We start from the raw sequence: 17,001 nt of genomic DNA on the forward strand, positions 1-17,001 counted from the left end.
AGAAAAAACACATAATCTACATACACTACATTTCACGTGCAGCATTACCCGTTCGAGGGTTTTTTGGGCACCGGGCAGAAAAAGAATGTGCGAGGATACTCTAATTTGCATATCACACGGCATCTCATGATGTATCATCATCACAAGTGGCATCAATTGCCTATTCATAATCCTCTGGCATCGATGAAGCATGTTTGAAAGAAACAACTTCTTTGGTGCGACATAAATAATATAAGTACAACAAGGGATAACCCTAATAAAATCAGTACAAACATTTTAGAGCTACAAGTAGAAATACATTATAGTATTCACACTGGGGAGAAAAACTAGGCCCAGGTCTCTCATAATCTTGTATCTTTAATCAAATGTAAACTACCGTTTCCAGATTGGGTCATGATTAACATCCCAAGAGAGTTTGTCCCAGGCAGTAGTGGAATAAGATGGCCTCCCAGATACCCTTTGCAATATAAAGTATGGAGCACAGAAGATGTCTGAACCAGAAAGATATTAAAAAAAAGCAAACAAACAGATGAACATACCTTGAATTCTATTAAAGAAATTAATAAATCATACAATTAAGAAATGGGATCTAATGAGATATGTCTGAGTTTGAATGCATGTATCCTCTTATTTGAAAACATTTATAAATCACAGGTTTATAAAGATTTCAAAGAGACAGTATTACCATAATATACATGGTTAGAAGAATAGATACAAGGAAAATTAATGACAAAATGCATTTACAAAGCATTTAAGAATTGCCACTTCTCTAACATATAATAAGTTTGAAGTAAGAATAAGTCCAGAATCTGTGTGTATATATATATATATATATATATATATATATATATGTATATATATATGGAAAATGTCACTTACCCAGTGTACATCTGTTCGTGGCATGAGTCGCTGCAGATTCACATGCTTTGCACATCCCGTCATCTAGTGTTGGGCTCGGAGTGTTACAAGTTGTTTTTTCTTCGAAGAAGTCTTTTCGAGTCACGAGATCGAGGGACTCCTCCCATTTCGGCTCCATTGCGCATGGGCGTCGACTCCATCTTAGATTGTTTTCCCCGCAGAGGGTGAGGTAGGAGTTGTGTATTATAGTAATAGTGCCCATGCAATGGAGAGAGTATTTATGTACATAATGTAGTTTAAAGTGATATATTTACAAATTTACCAATGTTTAAGATCAACTTCAAAACGGCTACAGGCTCCCGGGGAGGCGGGTGGGCGCATGTGAATCTGCAGCGACTCATGCCACGAACAGATGTACACTGGATAAGTGACATTTTCCGTTCGATGGCATGTGTAGCTGCAGATACACATGCTTTGCATAGACTAGTAAGCAGTTATCTTCCCAAAAGCGGTGGTTTAGCCTGTAGGAGTTGAAGCTGTTTGAAACAATGTTCGTAGTACTGCTTGGCCTACTGTGGCCTGTTGTGCTGTTAACACATCCACGCAGTAGTGTTTGGTAAACGTATGAGCCGTAGACCATGTGGCTGCCTTACATATTTCAGTCATTGTAATATTTCCTAGAAAGGCCATGGTAGCACCTTTCTTTCTAGTCGAGTGTGCCTTTGGTTTAATAGGCAGTTCTCTTTTTGCCTTGAGATAGCAAGTTTGAATGCACTTAACTATCCATCTAGCAATGCCTTGTTTTGAAATTGGATTTCCTTTATGAGGTTTTTGGAAAGCAACAAATAACTGTTTTGTTTTCCGAATTTGTTTTGTTCTGTCAATGTAGTACATTAACGCTCTTTTGATGTCTAATGTATGTAGTGCTCTTTCAGCCACGGAATCTGGCTGTGGGAAGAACACTGGTAGTTCTACTGTTTGATTCAAGTGGAACGGTGATATGACTTTTGGTAAGAATTTAGGATTTGTTCGTAATACTACTTTATGCTTGTGTATCTGAATAAATGGTTCTTGTATGGTAAATGCTTGTATCTCACTTATTCTTCTTAAAGATGTGATAGCAATTAGAAATGCAACTTTCCATGTTAAGTATTGCTTTTCACATGAGTGCATAGGTTCGAAAGGTGGACCCATAAGTCGAGTTAAGACAATGTTGAGGTTCCACGAAGGAACTGGTGGTGTTCTTGGTGGTATAATTCTCTTTAGTCCTTCCATAAACGCTTTTATGACTGGTATCCTAAATAATGAAGTTGAGTGCGTAATTTGCAGATAAGCTGAAATTGCGGTAAGATGTATTTTAATGGATGAAAAAGCTAGCTTTGACTTTTGCAAATGTAGTAGGTAGCTTACAAAGGGCCTGATTCTAACTTTGGAGGACGGTGTTAAACCGTCCCAAAAGTGGCGGATATACCACCTATCGTATTACGAGTCCATTATATCCTATGGAACTCGTAATACGGTAGGTGGTATATCCGCCACTTTTGGGACGGTTTAACACCGTCCTCCAAAGTTAGAATCAGGCCCAATGTCTTTAGCAGATGCGTGTAATGGCTGGATTTGATTATTATGGCAATAATAAACTAATCTTTTCCACTTATTTGCGTAGCAGTGTCTAGTGGTTGGTTTCCTAGCTTGTTTTATGACCTCCATACATTCCTGTGTAAGGTATAAGTGTCCGAATTCTAAGATTTCAGGAGCCAAATTGCTAGATTCAGCAAAGCTGGATTTGGGTGTCTGATCTGTTGTTTGTGTTGAGTTAACAGATCTGGTTTGTTTGGTAGTTTGACATGAGGCACTACTGAGAGGTCTAGTAGTGTTGTGTACCAAGGTTGTCTTGCCCAAGTTGGTGCTATTAGTATGAGTTTGAGTTTGTTTTGACTCAATTTGTTTACTAGATATGGAAGGAGTGGGAGAGGGGAAAAAGCGTATGCAAATATCCCTGACCAACTCATCCATAACGCATTGCCCTGAGTCTGGTCCTGTGGGTATCTGGATGCGAAGTTTTGGCATTTTGCGTTTTCTTTTATTGCAAATAGGTCTATTTGTGGTGTTCCCCATCTTTGGAAGTCAGTGTTTAGTATTTGGGGGTGAATCTCCCATTCGTGGATCTGTTGGTGATCCCGAGAGAGGTTGTCTGCTAACTGATTCTGAATCCCTGGAATAAACTGTGCTATTAGGTGAATGTGGTTGTGAATCGCCCAATGCCATATTCTCTGTGCCAGGAGACACAACTGTGTTGAGTGTGTTCCTCCCTGTTTGTTGAGATAATACATAGTTGTCATGTTGTCTGTTTTGACCAGGATGTGTTTGTGGCTTATTATGGGTTGAAATGCTTTCAACGCTAGAAATACTGCCAGTAGTTCTAAGTGATTTATGTGAAACTGTCTTTGCTGAGTGTCCCATTGTCCCTGGATGCTGTGTTGATTGAGGTGTGCTCCCCACCCTATCATGGAGGCATCTGTTGTTATTACATATTGAGGCACTGGGTCTTGGAAAGGCCGCCCTGGGTTTAAATTTATCTTGTTCCACCATAGAAGCGAGGTGTATGTTTGGCGGTCTATCAACACTAGATCTAGAATTTGACCCTGTGCCTGTGACCATTGTGATACTAGGCACTGTTGTAAGGGTCGCATGTGCAATCTGGCGTTTGGGACAATGGCTATGCATGAGGACATCATGCCTAGTAGTTTCATCACCATCTTGACCTGTATTTTTTGTTTTGGATACATGACCTGTATTACATTGTGAAATGCTTGTATCCTTTGTGGACTTGGAGTGGCAACCCCTTTTGTTGTGTTGATTGTTGCCCCCAAGTATTGCTGTGTTTGACACGGCTGAAGGTGTGACTTTGTGTAGTTGAGTGAGAAACCTAGTTTGTGGAGGGTTTCTATGACATACTTTGTGTGTTGTGAACACCGTTTTTGCGTGTCGGTTTTGATTAACCAATCGTCTAGGTACGGGAACACGTGTACCTGCTGTCTTCTGATATGCGCAGCTACTACTGCCAGGCATTTTGTAAAAACTCTTGGCGCAGTTGTTATCCCGAATGGCAACACTTTGAATTGGTAATGTTTCCCTTGGAATACAAACCTTAGGTACTTCCTGTGCGAAGGGTGTATTGGTATATGGAAGTATGCATCCTTTAGGTCTAGTGTTGTCATGTAGTCTTGTTGTTTGAGCAATGGGATTACGTCTTGTAATGTCACCATGTGAAAGTGATCTGATTTGATGTAGGTATTTAACGTTCTGAGATCTAATATAGGTCTCAGTGTTTTGTCCTTTTTGGGTATGAGAAAGTACAGAGAGTAAACTCCTGTTCCTTTCTGTTGAATTGGTAATAATTCTATTGCTCCTTTTTGTAGCAATTCCTGGACCTCTAGTCCTAGAAGATCCATGTGTTGTTTTGACATATTGTGTGTTTTTGGTGGGACGTTTGGAGGGAATCTGAGAAATTCTATGCAATAACCATGTTGGATAATTGCAAGTACCCAAGTGTCTGTTGTTATCTCCTCCCAATGTTTGTAAAAATTGCTTAGTCTCCCCCCCCACTGGTGTTATGTGTTGGGGATTTGTGACTTGGAAGTCACTGTTTGTTTTGAGGAGTTTTGGGACTTTGGAACTTCCCTCTATTCTTTTGGAATTGTCCCCCTCTATATTGCCCCCGAAAACTTCCCCGCTGATATTAGCTTTGATAAGTGGGCCTTGTTTGAGAGGTTGTGGGTTCTGTAGCTTGTACTCAAAACCCCCCTCTAAACTGTGTTTTGCCAAATGTGCCTCTGCTCTGTGGTGAGTAGAGTGCGCCCATGGCTTTGGCCGTATCAGTGTCTTTTTTCAGTTTTTCAATAGCAGTGTCCACCTCCGGCCCAAACAACTGCTGTCCATTAAAAGGCATATTCAGCACGGCTTGTTGTATTTCCGGCTTGAATCCTGACGTACGCAACCATGCGTGTCTCCTTATTGTTACTGCAGTATTTACTGTCCTTGCAGCTGTATCTGCTGCATCCATTGCTGACCGTATCTGATTGTTTGAGATACTTTGTCCTGCCTCCACCACTTGTTGTGCCCTTTTCTGGAACTCTTTGGGTAAGTGTTCTATGAGATGTTGCATTTCGTCCCAATGAGCCCTATCATATCTTGCCAGAAGTGCTTGTGAATTGGCAATGCGCCATTGGTTTGCTGCTTGTGCTGCAACCCTTTTCCCCGCAGCGTCGAATTTGCAGCTCTCTCTCCTTGTCTGGAGGTGGTGCGTCTCCAGAGGTGTGAGAGTTTGCTCTTTTGCGAGCTGCCCCTACTACTACAGAGTCTGGTGTTAATTGCTTCGTGATATACACAGGGTCTGTAAGCGGTGGCTTGTACTTTTTATCCACCCTCGGAGTTATGGCCCTGCCATTCACTGGTTCCTGAAACACCTGTTTGGAGTGTTTTAGCATTCCAGGTAGCATAGGTAAGCTCTGGTATTGGCTATGAGTGGAGGATAGTGTATTAAACAAAAAGTCATCCTCTATTGGTTCTGAATGCAAGGTGACATTATGAAAAACTGCTGCTCTTGAGACCACCTGCGTGTAGGATGTACTGTCCTCAGGTGGCGACGGTCTCGCTGGGTAACAGTCCGGGCTGTTATCCGATACCGGCGCATCGTAAAGGTACCATGCGTCGGGATCATCCTGACTCATTGCAGTATGAGTTGGGGATTGCATCAGTGGTGGAGTGACTACCGGTGATGTGTGCATTGATGGTGGTGGAGATGGTGGCGGAGTTGTTTGTCTTGCCACCTTTGCCTGTGGCTGCTTGTCCTTTTCCTGAAAGGCAAGTCTTCTTTTCATTTTAATTGGGGGAAGAGTGCTTATCCTCCCTGTATCCTTTTGAATGTGGAGCCTCCTTTGTGTGTAGTCTGGCTCCATTGATTCTAGTTCTTGTCTGAACTTATGTCCTTGCATTTGGGAGGACAATCCCTGTTCCTCTGTGTAGGAACTTGATTTCGGTTCCGAGGCTGGATGTTTCGGAATGGAAACCTTTTTGGTAGCCTTTTTCGGCTCTGATGACACTTTCTTTATTTTCGGCGTTGTGATCTCTCGGTGCCGACCCATTTCGGTGCCGCTGTCTCGGTGCCGAACTTGCTCGGAGCCGCTGTCTCGGGCTCGAGATTGCTGTGTGCCGGTATCTCGACCGGAGTCGGATAACTTCGACACAAGCGTGCCCTTTTTCGGTGCCGATGATCGGTCACCTATTTTCCGGGTTAAGCCATGGCCTGTTGGCAGTGGCGTCCCCTGGGCTTTTGTGGTCTTCTCGTTAGTTTTATGTTTCGACGTCTTACTCACGGTTTTAGTCGTTTCTTCGGGATCGAGCTCATCTGAGTCCGACTCCTGGATGGAGAAGGTTTCTTCTTCCTCCTCCAAATGCCTTTGTCCTGTCGGCGCCGACGCCATTTGCAGTCTTCTCGCTCTTCGGTCTCTTAATGTCTTCCTCGACCGAAACGCCCGACAGGCTTCACAAGTATCTTCTCTGTGTTCTGGAGACAAACACAGGTTACAGACCAGATGCTGATCTGTATACGGATACTTGTTATGACATTTTGGGCAGAAGCGGAATGGGGTCCGTTCCATCAGCCTTGAAGAGACACGTGGCCGGGCCGACCAGGCCCCGACGGGGGATCGAAAAACCCCGAAGGGCCACCGGAGCTCTTCAAAAGTCGGTGTCGATCTGTAATAACTAACCCGATGCCGAACGCAAACAATACCGTAGATTTTTCCGAGATTCTAACTAACTTTCCGAACCGAAAGACGGAGCGAAAAGGAACACGTCCGAACCCGATGGCGGAAAAAAAAACAATCTAAGATGGAGTCGACGCCCATGCGCAATGGAGCTGAAATGGGAGGAGTCCCTCGATCTCGTGACTCGAAAAGACTTCTTCGAAGAAAAAACCACTTGTAACACTCCGAGCCCAACACTAGATGGCGGGATGTGCAAAGCATGTGTATCTGCAGCTACACTTGCCATCGAACATATCTATATGGTAGGCTTAGCTACTAACAGTTTCTACAAGAACTGTATCTGAATGGAAAAACGCACACTGAGAATGTGGAGTAACTAACGAGTCTTACTGGAGAAGTTTGTAATTCTGCATAAATGTGGCCTATAAATAACTGAAGAAGACAGAATCAAAGAAAATAAATAAAGTACGATCTTTACAAGAAGTACAGGTTGACAGTTTAGTGCATGTGTGAGCCTGTTTCCTTATCTCCTTAAAAAATGAGGAGTGGACTGAAATTCTTGAGAGGTGAGGACCCCATGAGAAGCATATAACATGACATCTCAGGAAGGAACATCACTAGAGGGGTTGGTGCAGCCTTACTTTTGTGGACTCTGCTTTTGGCCTTCCTAGGTTGGGGTGGGCCTTCGTTCCTCAGCCTTCCATTCTTCTGTGGGCGGTCCCCTGGCGTGCTGCAAAAGTGCAGTCCCTCTCCCACCGTATGGGACACTAGGAGAAGCAGTACAAAGTAGGCGTGGCCTTCATTGTGTGGACTCTGTTTTGGGCCTGCCTAGGCTGGGGCGAGCCTTCCTTTCTTCTGTGGGCGGTCCCCTGACGCGCTGTAAAATCGTGGTAGTTCTCCTGCACGGCGGGATGCGCCCGGGCCAAGACCGGTCCTAGACGGGCTCGTCTTAGCCTGACAGAGACGGGTCAGGCTGGGCCCTCCATATTGGCTCTTGTTTTTTTGACTTTCTGGCCCTACTGCTGCACCCATGGATTTCATGGGCCTCGATTGAGTAGTTTGTGATCCCATCTATTCTTCTCATGGACTAAGCATGTGTGAGTTATCATTTAATTTCTTCTTTTATTATTCCGTTTCTTCACTGAAACAGCGGAGTTATGGGCAAAAGAAAGGCAAACCTGGCAACTAGCTCAGACCCTCAGTACAAACACCCATGCACAACCATCAACAGCTTTTTGGTGAGGGAGGTGGACATTGTGGCCAACTAAATAAAAGTTAGCTGAGCAACGCCTCTCATTGTCAGCAGACCCCCAAGTAGACACGCTTGTGGCAGACCCAATAAAAAGCACATAAGGCTTAGAAGTAGAAGCGCAAGTTCATGTTCCTAGTTGCCCCAGTGATGCCACAGGGCCGTCTATAAGGGGTATGAGGCCACCAACAGTGGCCCCTTTAGAGGGGGCCGAGTTAGCTAAGGAATCTGTTCCCATCATGAAAAGAGCATTAATACCTAAGCAGAGTAAGTCAAAACTGGGTCTAATCTCTAATGGCACACCTGATATAGTATCAACTTCCACCTCTTCAGACAATTTTTGGGTGGCTTTGAAGAATTTTATAAGCGGGCTTCTGGACGCTAAACTGTGCCCTTTTATGACTGCCTTGTTGCTATAGAGGCCAGTTTAAATCAAATTGCCAAATGGGGCGGGAGAGGGACGGTTTGGCGGGGCACTATAGAGCTGAGGTTACAGTCCAGTACCCCAATGATCACCCCCCGCTTTCATCACAGGTCCCTGTGCCTTAGGCCCTTCAACCAGCCGCATCATCGAGAAGGCTTTCCACAAGTGCCACGAACTCCGACTTATGAAATGGTTCAGGAATGTTAAATGCAGTTCCCTCATCAAATACATTATCTTGTCCTGAACAATCTTCCTCTCAAAAGGTTTCCGGTTAATGCACCAGTTTCTGTGGCTGTCTCCGGGGCGCGGGTGAAGGTCGTGCTGCTAAATTAGCCACGCTAGCAGTTATCAGTGTGGCCTGGGAGAGAAGGGGGGGAACTGCAGCTGTTCTGTGCCGCAGCCTCTGTACCTTAGCAGCATGAATTACTGCAGTAGGACAACTCCAACCAGACTGACAACGCCAAGGACACGACACACACTCAAGAAGCACGCATTACTGCAGTAGGACAAGAACAAGACACACACCCAAGAAGCATGTATTACTGCAGTAGGACAACTCCAACCAGACTGACAACGCCAAGGACACGATACACACCCAAGAAGCACGTATTACTGCATTGGGGACAACTGCAACGAGACTGACAATGCCAAGGACAAGACACACACCCAAGAAGCACGTATTACTGCAGTAGGACAAGGACAAGGACAAGACACACACCCAAGAAGCACGTATTACTGCAATAGGACAAGGACAAGACACACACTCAAGAAGCATGTATTACTGCAGTAGGACAACTGCAACCAGGCTGACAACGCCAAGGACACGTCACACACCCAAGAAGCATGTATTACTGCAATGGGGACAACTGCAACCAGGCTGACAACGCCAAGGACAAGACACACTCAAGAAGCATGTATTACTGCAGTAGGACAACTGCAAACAGGACAAGACACACACCGAGAAGCATGTATTACTGCAGTGGGGACGACTGCAACCAGACTGATAAAAATGAGTACAAGACACAACCAAGAAACTGATCTCAGAGCTCTGTAAGCAGTTCTACCACCTAGGCTGGGTACCGGGCTTGGCAGAGGAATCAGCATCAAGCTTGGAGATGAAATCTATATTGCTTCCTGGAGTTCAAAAGGAAAGAACGGAGCCCGAAGACTCGTTCGTGTGCGACATGGAAGAACGTGACCTCTGCAGGCCCCAGGTGACAAGAACCTATGGAAAAGTCAATGCAGACCTCTGTTCATGAACGCCTACACCATGGGAGGCCTGGAGCCATCATTCACGTTCATTCCAAGTCTTCAGTGAGGACCAATCTCTTCTTTCCAGTTCTGCATCACACACGAGGAGATGATAAAGGAAATCAAGAAAGGGACTTCAGGAGGCTACTACAGGTATGACGACATGTTGGTGGTCCCAATTATTGAAAATACACCAGAGGAAAAAGATCTGAAGCACTGGCAATAGGTGACTATACCGACTCTTGAGCAGCCCTAGTTCGCCGGTATGGCATCTATGTTTGGGGGGACACTTGGTAAAAAGTCAAAATCATGTCTGAATGCTATGATTACCTTTTTGACATCGCAGTCCAGATGATACAGCATGGCCTGGAGCCCGCTGAATGCCCAACTGAAGAGCTGGGAATCGAATAAAGCTGCAGAACACTCCTCTGTCTGGACGCTTTATTGCTATTTTGGGGTGGGTCTTTTGGCGGAGACAAAGATGAGCGTTTCATGCCCCCTTCATTGTCCGACCTCATATACCAATTCATAAACCTACGATTCTGAGTTTGGTTTGCCCAATATACTGGACTTGTACATAGAGCGCCCCCATTTCTATTAATACCATGCATATTGGGGGTGAGTGTAGGATTCAGTATCCTGATCAACAGTTTTTGTGACAAGAACTTTATGGTTTTGCTTCCCCCACCCTGTGCATCATGATACCTTGACGCTTGAGGACCTTTATTTGCAGAACACAAGGTGTGAACAAACAATATTTTACTTGTGCTGGAGTAGGCCCTAGAGTGTTAACCTACCCTGGATATACTTTTAATGTGTTTTTAACTGGAAAAGGCAATATCTAATTTAAAAAACAGATGGCTCGAGAGAAGGAATCATGTTTTCAGTGCTTTGTTTGGTCCAGTGCAGATATGCCTCTTACTTTTTCGATCGAAGTGTCGCTTGAGGGGAAAATAGGGTGCCATATAGTGAGTTATCAGAGATTCCCCCCACGCTGCAGAAAGTAATGAAGGCAACACAAGTGCTTACATTTTGGAAACCTTGCAGCCTAATGTACACTTAATTGCTTGCCAAACACAAATGTGTTGGTGACCAGCGTTATGGAGAATAAATATGGAAAATGCTGCTATTTTCTAATATTCTTATCCAACTGTTTCTATCCCTCCCTACTGCCCCTTCCCCCCAGTGAAAGGTCCCGCTGTTTGCTAAGTAGACCCAGACGATGACCACTGAATAACCCTAGTTGTCATTTGTCAGTCAATGGAGATTAGAGAATCTTAGCAGGAAGAGTCATCGAATCCACACCAACCTCCCCAACATCTTCATTCAAGCAGTGAGCCTGGAAAGATAAATACTTTTAACATGCACGTAGTGGGAGAGCCATGCAGAACAGGCCAACCCTTTTTCCACTTACCGAAGTATTAAATGTTGTTATGGTGCTGCTGAGCTTTCCGTGGTAGTCAGAGTAGAAGCTTTTGGTACGGGTAGAATGCAGGCATCAGACAAACGAAAGTAAAGGTTTTAGACAGACTGAAATAGATACCTCCTGACTTCTAAGATGAGCCCTTTCAATTTTGGGGATAAGGAAAGGAACATTTTATCGCGCATTTGTGCTTTTGACACTTTAAAAATCAACTCTGCTCAGCACATTGAAAGTGTAGCTGATGGTTGCCCCCTTTTTAAGCCAAGATGCCCTCCATTTCAGCTGTAATGTTTGGCTGTGTACCTAACAGAGTTGTACCAGTGCAACACTGGAAGTGGAAACTCTTGCCTGAGCCATTATGGTTTTGCGTGTTATGAGCAACAGTTATAGAGTGTGAGCCTAGGTGTTTGTTACCGCATTAGATTCCAAGAGGTTGTCTTGTAAGTGCAGATTATTTGGTAGTCTTATAGCAAACGTCTTCTCGGTCAAGGTGATTGTGAGACTATTGATGATCAAAACATGTTCTGTTCTGACATCTGTATCACCTACCCTTGGACTTCCTCGATAAGGTAATGTCTTCTATGAGGTTTTTGTCTAACTCCATGTGCATGAGGTCATAGCAGTTGTGTATTCTTGAAAAATCAGTCATACACGGATCACAGTTATTGGACAACCACACTGTGCATTGCTGTGTAACTTTTACAACTGGCTGCTCCTAGCATCCTAACCAAATTCAAAAGGCACACCAGAGGATAATCTGGCTAAAACTCATACAAAAGCATGGAGCCTGATATTTTGAAGATCATTTTTCAGCCCAGCACTGGAGAAGCTTTTTCTTGGGACTCATCTCCGAAAAAGAAAGAAGATCTGATGCCTCCAAAAGCAGGGATGTTCTGCATGCTGCAAGGCTGATGTCATGAGTGTATTCCAGGTGACATTATAGCACCTATAATGCATTTTGTGAATCTGATGTCATGAACAATTTCATTGTCCAATGAATGACTTTGCTAAAATTGAAACATCCATGGACCATCAGCTGTGGAAGTGAACACAGGCACCTGTTGGGGCATCCTGCAGTTTGGTTCGCCTCTTCTTCTCCAAATTCTACACCAGTGTGTAGCTACCATGAGATGTGCCTTTTGGAGGACTGCAGTCCGACACAGCACAGTGTAACATAGCCAATACCTCAGGAGTCTTACCGATCCCAGCGGGCTTTCCTGTCTTTTGGAATGCTGGTATTTCCACAACTTGCCAGCTCTGTTGGCAGTGTAATTTTCCTTTTTGGTGTTTTTTTTTGGCGGCTTTGTACCCCTTAAAACCTTCTCACAAATAGGATAACATTGCAGGTGAAAAATGTCTACAAAAATAGATTGCCAACCTCGATAAATCAGTACTTCATTGTGTGGGAGTAGCAGATAGGAGTGTGCGAAGAATAGCTAATCAGCTCCAGTTTTTTATTTGTATTCTTGTATTCATAGCATTGTTTATCTCATTATAAATTCAGGAGAACGCAAAGAAAAAAAACCGAATAGGGTAGTCTGCTGACACATGACTTGGGAAACGTGAAAACCTTGGACTGGTTAAGACTGGTTAATCTTTATATGGTGTAGCAGAGAGGCATGAAGAATAAATCTTAATCGAACATGAGTATTACCAGACAGTAAGCCTGTTATGGGTTGAAGTGAACAGGGCTGGATTTACTTTCTGAGAGGACTGAAGCACTGCTAATGAAGTTGGTAGAAGTCTTTAAAGGTCTCCAGGACGCAATTTCCTCTCTCCTTCGATTTGTTGCACCTTAGTTCTCGCTCCTATTGGTCTGACCTTCATTTTTCTTTATTCAACATACTCTCCCATTCTTCAACACAGTATTAGAAGCAAATGAGTTACGTTAAATCAAGAAAAAAATGTGTTCTTGTTAAGCTATTAGCACAAGCACTGGGAGCTGCCTCACATCCTGATCTGTTCTTGCTGGGAAGCCTCCAAAGCCAATAACGGGAAAATATTGGTGTCTATTCTCACCCAGTGGACCATCAGCAGTGATGGGTATCAGGAGTCCTTTTGCTCATGTGGCTTTGCATCTACAGGGAGTGCAGAATTATTAGGCAAATGAGTATTTTGACCACATCATCCTCTTTATGCATGTTGTCTTACTCCAAGCTGTATAGGCTCGAAAGCCTACTACCAATTAAGCATATTAGGTGATGTGCATCTCTGTAATGAGAAGGGGTGTGGTCTAATGACATCAACACCCTATATCAGGTGTGCATAATTATTAGGCAACTTCCTTTCCTTTGGCAAAATGGGTCAAAAGAAGGACTTGACAGGCTCAGAAAAGTCAAAAATAGTGAGATATCTTGCAGAGGGATGCAGCACTCTTAAAATTGCAAAGCTTCTGAAGCGTGATCATCGAACAATCAAGCGTTTCATTCAAAATAGTCAACAGGGTCGCAAGAAGCGTGTGGAAAAACCAAGGCGCAAAATAACTGCCCATGAACTGAGAAAAGTCAAGCGTGCAGCTGCCACGATGCCACTTGCCACCAGTTTGGCCATATTTCAGAGCTGCAACATCACTGGAGTGCCCAAAAGCACAAGGTGTGCAATACTCAGAGACATGGCCAAGGTAAGAAAGGCTGAAAGACGACCACCACTGAACAAGACACACAAGCTGAAACGTCAAGACTGGGCCAAGAAATATCTCAAGACTGATTTTTCTAAGGTTTTATGGACTGATGAAATGAGAGTGAGTCTTGATGGGCCAGATGGATGGGCCCGTGGCTGGATTGGTAAAGGGCAGAGAGCTCCAGTCCGACTCAGACGCCAGCAAGGTGGAGGTGGAGTACTGGTTTGGGCTGGTATCATTAAAGATGAGCTTGTGGGGCCTTTTCGGGTTGAGGATGGAGTCAAGCTCAACTCCCAGTCCTACTGCCAGTTCCTGGAAGACACCTTCTTCAAGCAGTGGTACAGGAAGAAGTCTGCATCCTTCAAGAAAAACATGATTTTCATGCAGGACAATGCTCCATCACACGCGTCCAAGTACTCCACAGCGTGGCTGGCAAGAAAGAGTATAAAAGAAGGAAATCTAATGACATGGCCTCCTTGTTCACCTGATCTGAACCCCATTGAGAACCTGTGGTCCATCATCAAATGTGAGATTTACAAGGAGGGAAAACAGTACACCTCTCTGAACAGTGTCTGGGAGGCTGTGGTTGCTGCTGCACGCAATGTTGATGGTGAACAGATCAAAACACTGACAGAATCCATGGATGGCAGGCTTTTGAGTGTCCTTGCAAAGAAAGGTGGCTATATTGGTCACTGATTTGTTTTTGTTTTGTTTTTGAATGTCAGAAATGTATATTTGTGAATGTTGAGATGTTATATTGGTTTCACTGGTAATACTAAATAATTGAAATGGGTATATATTTTTTTTTGTTAAGTTGCCTAATAATTATGCACAGTAATAGTCACCTGCACACACAGATATCCCCCTAACATAGCTAAAACTAAAAACAAACTAAAAACTACTTCCAAAAATATTCAGCTTTGATATTAATGAGTTTTTTGGGTTCATTGAGAACATGGTTGTTGTTCAATAATAAAATTAATCCTCAAAAATACAACTTGCCTAATAATTCTGCACTCCCTGTATATGTTGTACATATGTGGACACAGCCCTGCAGTTTACTTGCCCTTTCTTTAAAACCCATCCACCCACTTATCCCCCGCTCTCCCCACCTAAGGAACCTCCACTGGCTCCCCGTTCACAAACAATGTCAATTAAAGCTGCTGACACTCGCATACAAGGCCCTACGCAACCAAGGACCTGCATGCCTCAACCACTGACTAACGTTCTCCACCCAGCCAGACACCTATGCTCTGCCTCTCTTTGCCTCACCCACACACCCCGCATCTGTGGCAGCCACAACAGAGGCCGTGCCTTCTCCTACCTGGCAGCAAAATCCTTGAGCAATCTCCCAGTCCACCTAAGGAGTTCTCCCTCCATCCAGGATTTCAGAAACAGGCTCAAGACCTAGCTGTTTGGCTAAGCGCCTCGCAGTAGATCCAGGGCTCTACAAATCTGATTGAATGATTAATTATTGACCCGCCCCCCACCCTAATGCCCTTATGTTATCATCCTATCCAATATAACTAGGCTGTCCACAAGTTTGTCTCAAACGACATGGTCACTCAGAAATAAGGTTTTATTCTGGCTAAACCGCACAGTATATTGCCACTGGGACTTGAGCAAAGAGATCCTCTTTGTTCAACGAGTTGGTGGAATTGGGCCATTGCAAAGGGATTTTTCGGGCAATACCATTATTGTAAATTGTTACAAACCTAAAACAGCTGGAGACATTTTGGTCCAAGGTAATGCTGGTAGAGCCAAAATGAGCCCTGTGAATATATTGCCACTTGGGTATTTTTACAGAATTTGCATTAGGCAGCTTCTCGGGTCTATTGGGCGAGCCGAGCAAACCACTCCTGCAATAGCTTTCAACCAAACTGCCCCTTACCACTGATGAACAGGTATATGGCCCTGTCAGGCTTGAACGAAAATGACTGACTGCATCCAAGAAACGAAAATGGGACTTTATCTTCCACGAACCAGAGGGCGATACCTCTTGACTTAAATATTCATGCGTCAACCAGGTTAGGTCGAAATTTGCCGACTTCCAGGAAATGATGAGCTCAGCAATGGAATACAATTTCTCTCCTAAAATATAGCAGGGATATGGCATAAACTTCAAGATGAGGACTGGATGTTTTATTGAGAACTTTGACATTATTTGTTGCCAGGAGACCAGGGCTTTTGAAAATATCGCCATAAACGGGTTTAAATCTTATTGCACAAATACTGCTGCAATTGCTGCTGGTAGAGCAAAGGGGGGTTTGGCTGCCTTTGTGGCATGTTCTGTCAAAACAAATCTGGAAGTCAAAACTATTGCATTAAGACCATGTCACCAAATTTAATTTTTTCATTTTTCAAACCTGTTTAACATTTTTAATTATTTTTTATTTTATCTTCTTTACAGCACATCCAATATGTATAGTTTACGAGCTGGGCAAGCAAATCCTAGAGCGTTCTGAAAGGGGTAAAACTTACACATCAGTCATATGGGCGAGTGATTTTAATATGAAGGGGATCGGGTGTGTGGCTTTACTAATACACAAGATGCTTATATGGGCCCCTTCATACTCTCGCCATATGGTGACGCTCTTAATAAATTGATTTTAACCTTGAATTTATCTTTTTCTTCTGATCATCCACCCACTTTTACAGTACGAATGATTTTGTATTATTACAGAGGGACTTAGTTCAGCTCCTCCTGGATTATGAGGTATGTTCACTTCTTTTCAGTGCCCACAATCCCTTATACCTAACATTTCAACTAATTTGGCCTGTAAAAAAATCTGCTATAACTATGTGCCCTGTTAGCTACACGAAAAACAAGGGGGTACACCTAAACTGGGAGCCACTGACCCAAATACGTTTTTAATAATCTGGTCACTACACATTATAAGAGCTTTTCGGTTGTCTATCCTATGCAGACGATCCCGCAAACATTTTGGGTAACTTTAGGGTGATCTCGCGTGCCATATTAAGTGGGCTCGTTTTAAATAAACCTTTTAGGGAGAGACCTGGTCACTTATGGTTAAGCCATGAGTGTACAACAACCCTAAAAGCTTTAAAAGTAACCACAAACTCTATTCCAAGCAATATTATTAATATCGAAGTTGCAAGGCTAAATTATAAACTCGCTTTCCGGCAAAGGAAGGACGATATCAGGAGGAGTGCTTGGGAGTACCTTTCCAAAGCGGCTAAGCAAAAAGACTCCAGTTTATTCTGGGAAACAGTCAACCACCCCTTTTTTCGGATAATCAATTCGCATAGGTGGGTTGCCATATTTCAGCACAAGAATGGGTTAATCATTTCACCTCTATTTTTAATTTGGATAGCCGGGAGGACACAGACGGTACTGAAATTGGGCTTTATCTATGTCCCATGGAGGAAGCTTGGATAGCGGAT

The 17,001-nt window shown here is 43.8% G+C and overlaps 1 protein-coding gene and 1 pseudogene across 4 annotated transcripts in view; one reads left to right on the forward strand and one right to left on the reverse strand.

Annotated features, from left to right (window-relative positions):
* Positions 1-17,001, reverse strand: part of RABGAP1L (RAB GTPase activating protein 1 like) — a 1,234,468-nt gene that overhangs the window by 906,027 nt on the left and 311,440 nt on the right. The window lies entirely within an intron of this gene.
* LOC138293796 (methylthioribulose-1-phosphate dehydratase pseudogene) lies at positions 9,146-9,964 on the forward strand (annotated as a pseudogene).

The sequence above is a fragment of the Pleurodeles waltl genome, chromosome 4_2 (genome assembly GCF_031143425.1).
Source record: "Pleurodeles waltl isolate 20211129_DDA chromosome 4_2, aPleWal1.hap1.20221129, whole genome shotgun sequence".
NCBI lineage: Eukaryota > Metazoa > Chordata > Amphibia > Caudata > Salamandridae > Pleurodeles > Pleurodeles waltl.